Source organism: Canis aureus, chromosome 15, assembly GCF_053574225.1.
Source record: "Canis aureus isolate CA01 chromosome 15, VMU_Caureus_v.1.0, whole genome shotgun sequence".
Taxonomy (NCBI): domain Eukaryota; kingdom Metazoa; phylum Chordata; class Mammalia; order Carnivora; family Canidae; genus Canis; species Canis aureus.
In genome coordinates, this window is record NC_135625.1 from 28,412,041 (window position 1) to 28,418,040 (window position 6,000).

At 40.8% G+C, this 6,000-nt stretch overlaps 1 long non-coding RNA gene across 1 annotated transcript in view; it reads left to right on the forward strand.

Annotated features, from left to right (window-relative positions):
- Window positions 1-5,345, forward strand: part of LOC144284426 (uncharacterized) — a 108,772-nt gene extending 103,427 nt beyond the window's left edge. The window contains exon 4 of the long non-coding RNA XR_013352784.1: window positions 3,320-5,345. This is a non-coding gene — a long non-coding RNA (uncharacterized LOC144284426). The remainder of the gene's footprint in view (window positions 1-3,319) is intronic.
- Window positions 5,346-6,000: the final 655 nt, after the last annotated feature.

Sequence of the window (6,000 nt, forward strand, 5' to 3'; positions counted from 1 at the left end):
AATTATAAACCTCTTAACCAAGGTGATAATTATTTAGCCGTGACTTTTTGTATACCTAGTATGTGTAAATACTATGTTAAAAATTCCTGAGCTGGAGGAGCATCTTGGTGGCTCAGTTAGCTGAGTGTCAGACTTGATTTGGCTCAGGTTGAGATCTCAGGGTCATGAGGCTGAGCCCTGTGTCTTCCTCTGTCTCTTCCCACTGTGCTCTCTCTCTTTCTTTCTCTCAAATAAATAAGTAAATCTTTTTTTTTTTTTTTTTAAATAATGGGCTGGAAAGGACTGGAAAACACAGGCATCATTTGCATCACTGTCTTCCCAGCAGGTACACCAGAGCCTTTGATATCTTTCCCAGTGGGTGGGTATGTTGAGTGGTAGATATGATGTGGACAAGTGACCCACAAGGAATTCCTCATTGAATTTTATTTGGATGTCCAGATGTTTATATGCATTTACTTGTGTATCAAGCATTACCAGACTTTTCCAGTGAGTAATTTATAAAGTTTTCAATTTATTTAATATCCAGGTCTTTTCATTTCTTGATGGCCTCACCTCCATGATCCACTGCCATGATCAAATACTACAACTTATCATCACCAGGAACTGTACTATATCTGTATCAGTTAGAACCCACTAGCTTAAGCAGAAAAGGAATTTATCAAAGGATATTCAGTGGCACAAAAAATCTTTGCAAAGGTGCAAGAACCAAGACTAGAGGCTACACAGTCTGGAACAAGGCCCAAATTATCCTCTAAGCACCTGCTCCAATGGAAACATAGCTGCTGCCCAGCCAGCAGGCTCTGCTGATGTGAACATAGGATGCTATCTCTGCTACCATTGCCTCTGGGAGATGGATGAATGTGTTTCCACATTTTCTGAATGGATATTTTTGGGCTACATGCTTCTTCTAGTCACCAGCTTCTAAATCAAACTCTTCCAGCAAGAATGATGGGCGGATTCTAGATCACAATATTCCAAGGAGGATGGGAAAGTCAATTTTAATTCCTAACTTGGGGAAGCGTGGATTCCTGACATGAGGAGCCTCAGATAAAGGAGAATGGTCAATGTTTTGAGCCGAGAGAGAGAGTTACAGAGTTACAGAGAGAGAGAGCAAGAGAGAGGAGAGGGAGAGGTGGGATCAGTATTCCTAAAATCTCTCAAGTATCCATTCCAGCATTTCAGGCATTTCACGGTCCCACAGCTAGCTTTCATTCTTCCTTCTTTTTAATTAATTTTTTAAAAAAATTTTATTTGAGAGGGAGAAGGAGTAGGAGGAGGATGAAGATTAGAGGGAGAGGGACAAGCAGACTTAGCACTGAGCAAAGAGCCTGATGCAGGGCTTCATCCCATGACCCTGAGATCATGACCTGAGCTGAAAACGACAGTCAGACACTTAAGCGAGTGAGCCACCGGGTGCCTCTAATTCCTCCATTTTTTAAACTCTAGTATCCACTTTCTAGAATTCTACAAGCACATAGATACCCACCAATCCATCGACTCTACTACTTATTCTCTCTCCTTTAAACACTCTTGCTCTCTCATGATCTAGTTTGTTTGTTCACTCTTTTGTTTGTTTAATGATTCCACTCCTGTACTTAGCTCTCTTAGTTATGACTCATACAGGCCATGAGCCATGGGGTAAGAGCTACTACATTGCTACATGGCAGTTTTTAGATGTGTGGCCCAACCCTTTGCCATTTGAGGACTGTGGCAAATGACTCCTCACTACAACTACTTCCTTGCAAACATGCTTCACTCTAGTGTTGGTGTTGCCCTCTGTTCTTCTCATGAGACAAAATCCAATCACAGGTAAAGTCATCAATTGTACCCATAACTGCTGCTAAGCACCTGTTATAGTACTCAAAAAAAAAAAAAATCACACAATCCTACTGGCTAATTTCCCTTTGAATTAATCACTAAAATGTCAAATAGGTATTTAACACTGCCCCGCATTCTATGCCATCCTTTATTAAGTTTGCATTTACAGATGGCCCCATAGTCTTCTGCCTTAGGTTTTTTTCTTGCCTTAGGAGTCCTGGCTCAGTCTATTTCCTGCTACTCCTCCTCATTTCAACCTCTGAAGCTCCTAATACACAAATTTTAATCTCCCCAAGTCCTCTTCCATTTGTAAATAATACCTCAATCCTCTGTTGCTCAAGTGAGAATTTGGAATTATCCTTTATGTTCTCTCTTTCTCTGCCCTCACATCCCATCTGCCATGAACATATTCACTTTACTTCATTTCCACTGCTTTCACTCCAGTGCAAGCCACTGCTGTTGCTCATCTGGTCTTCTACAGGACCACCCATGGTCCTCCTGCTTCTAACCATACCCTTTTTTGCAATCCATTCTCTAAACACAGCAACCAGAGTGTACTTCCTACAGGGTAAAATTGTCGTCATTTCCAATGAACATGACATCATGATCCTAACTCTCCAATATGGTCTTAAAGCCCAGCATGACCTGTGGACCCACTCCTTCATTCACTATAATATTCCTTATCTTCTAAAAGAATTATCACTATTTAAAACTACCTTGTTAATTGATTAGCATTCATGTTTATTCTTGCTATCTTGCCACTAGAATGTGATAGAAGCATCTACCCTGACCATCCTTACGAAATTAATTACCTCGTGCTATTTTTATTTCCTTGTGTCACTTTTCTTCATGTCACTTTTCTTCACAGTCCTGATGAGTCTTGAACAGTTACATTTATGTACTTACTAATATTTTCAAATTTGTATCACTGCAAAGAATGTAAGAACAAGTGTCTTATGGCCAGAGTGTCTCCACCACCTGGAACTGTGCCTGGAACAGAGTAGGCTCTGACATCCTTGAATGGAAATAAATAAGGAATAAATTAACTACATGATAAGGAAGATAAGGGATATAAATTCATAATTTTCAGCCTGGATGGGACATTTGTAATCATTTAGTTGAACATGATTAGCTCTGAGTGAGAAATCTGAGGCCCAGGGAGCACAGCTAATTATTGGAAGAATTGGGACTAATTACTTAGCTGTCATCTAATTTACATTTCACCATGCCACATTGTGTCCTTTGTAAGTGAATGAATTTCTTTTTTTGGCCTTCATTTTTCTGCATGCCTAGGTCCATTATCCCTTCGATGTTTCTGGTCCATTGTAGGTGCTTCATAAACATGTTTAATTAATATAGGAATAAATAATACCTTAATAATGTACACTGATGAATTATAGGACCTGGTAACATTTGACTTGCTTCAGTTCTACTTGCCGTGGGAGAGTCTTTGATTTTTCTCTGATATGTAATGTTATTGATAATCTTTCTTCTCTTTTAGTCATAGAACAGGGAAGAACGTCTGCGTGCTTCAAGGACACATATTTTAAAGTCAGAGTGCCTCATAGGAGGACCAAGTGGGGAGTCTCTGAATAGGAAATTGCCAGGCTCTTTCTCAGACAGCACTTTTATGCAGATCCTTTCTGCATGTACTTACTCAAGAGAGGATGCGATAATTCTTCGAGGAGGACTGCTGGCTGCACATGGGGTGAAGCCACCCTTTGAACATCTGCACTTCCCATATGCTCTTCCCCTGAAAGTGCTGCGCTCCGGGCTAGTGCCAATCAGCCCACACGGTGCTAATCAGGGCACAGTGGTGGCAAAGCATGTGCACCCAATTAAGGGCCCTGCAGCCTGCTCTCCCGTCATGGCCCTTGGCAGTGTGACCTCACGCACTCGGAGCCTTGCACACACAATCTGGCAGAGGTGAGGGCTCGGCTGTATGCCGCTGTTCTTACCTCCATCCCCTTCACCTTCAGCCTGCCCCTCAGAAGCCTCACCTGTCAGAATGCTGAGCGGGAGCTTCGAAAAGGTGAACTGGGACCATGATGACTAACAGGTGCCGCATTGCTGACATGAGCACAATTTCGGGACTTTTAAAAAAATAAATTTTACTCAGTCCAAGTTACTAGGAAGGTGGATTTAATGAAGTGGAGCGGCATGAATATTGACATTTTAGCTCACATTAAACCTGCATGTACCCTGAGTTTGGCAAAATCTCCTTTAGCCAGCTTTGAATATGACAGAGAACTTTATTTCGGAGTGGAGTGGGGGAAGGTTTAAATCAAGATACAGTACAAAGAAGGAAATGGAGGCATATCATATCTAGATTTAGACGCTATTATTTTTAATGCTCGTTTTTTTTTTCATGCACATTAAGGGAAAGAAGGCTTAGAAAACCAGCATCCATTCACTCACTTGTACATCTGTTTACTTATTAAATAATGACTTCATCGTTCAATGGTTCTGGCATTGTGTCTGGATGGCAAAGTAGAGTTCCTGTTTTCAAGTCACAGAAAATATAATCGGAGGCACAAGGAAAAACATATTTTTCTTCCTAATTAACATTCACAATAGAATAGGAAAATAATAACACATTCTACTCAGATCTGTTCATATTATCCTTTGTAAGCTATGTGCCCACAGCTGAAAGCTCTGAAGGATACTTATATCCAAGGTTCTGGAAGTAAAGATTCCTTAAGATTAGCATTATAAACAGCAATACTTGATCTGAGGGAGGGGGTACAAGGGCAGAGGTGGGGGCTGTTTTACACACACACACACACACACACACACACACACACACACAAGCATTCTGGACCAAGGCCTTCAGAAAGGAATTGAATTATCCAGGGTAAAAGACCTGCTTATGTACATTTTCTAAACAGGTTTAAAAATGAACGGTAGGAGGGCATCATACCACTAAATAGTTGTATCCAGTTTTACCCTTGGTATATTTCACTGAAGTTTAATATTATGTTTAGTTATTAAAAAAGTCAAGGAGAACAGGGATTTAAATGAAAAGGACAGGTCAAGGGAGACAGGCCTTTCAGGCAGATGGAGCAATGAAGGCTTAAAGGAATATTTCCAAGGTGTCAGGCTGGGTTTGTGGCTGGAAATGCAGCTCAAGGACAGTGATCTGTTCTGCTCCATAGCTTTATTGAGCACCGCAAGGATGTGCTTGAGGTTGGCCTGCTGAGCAAGCACCACTTCTCAAGGTCTTCCTCATGACCCTCTTTGGTTGGCAGTGGCAGCCAGCAGCCCTGCACAAGTGACAGATCTACATGGTTCAAGGGGCCTTGGGTAAAGGTCCTCCCACACCCTGACCCTGTCAATCTCCTAAGGGCCATGCCATTGCCTGGACATGGTGCACACTTCCATGTAAACCAATAATGCTGCCACTCATTGTGCCAAGTTCCCAGAACTAGTTTCATGTTTCTTCTGAAATTTCTGTATAGTCATTCCTTGTGTCTATATTGTTGTAACTGAAATTTTCCACTCATGTGTATCTAGAGGCATGTTTTGGACAAGGCCTACCACAAATATGAAAGGGTAGCCAAATTAATAAAAACAATAATATGAATAACTATCATTTCTTGAAAATTTATGAGTCAGGCTTTATATTTTCTATAATGTTCATATAAAGTGTGTATTACTACAATATCTGTTTTTTTTTTTTGGAGTGGTGAATAGAGCAGGGAGAGGCCAGGAATTGGTCCAAGGTTGCACAACAAGTCATTGATAGTGCCTAACTAGTGCATAAGTGTGGGTTTTAAGAATGAGAACCATATTATGAAGAGTCTTGAATGCTCTACCGTAAGGAATGGACTCAATCCTCCAGACAATAGGGAGCCAGTCAAGGATTATAAACTGAGAAGTGGTACGATCATATAGAAACTCAGTTTGAAGCCTTAGCAAAATTGAGTCTTACAGAATTAAAATAAGTTTGCAAATGTTACCCACCTAGAAAAAAGCAGAGCTAATACATCCAAGTATGAACATAGATCCCTCAGCTTAAACTATTTTATCCTTACATTCTCTTTCCAGCCAAGACATGGGGCAAGGGAAGCGCATAGGCAAATCAATCTTTCCACAGAGGGAAAGGTAGTGTCTTTTTTTGCATCATTCCGGGATTTAGTAATTTCTGGGTACTTTACTTGTAGATGTGGAGTAGACAACAGA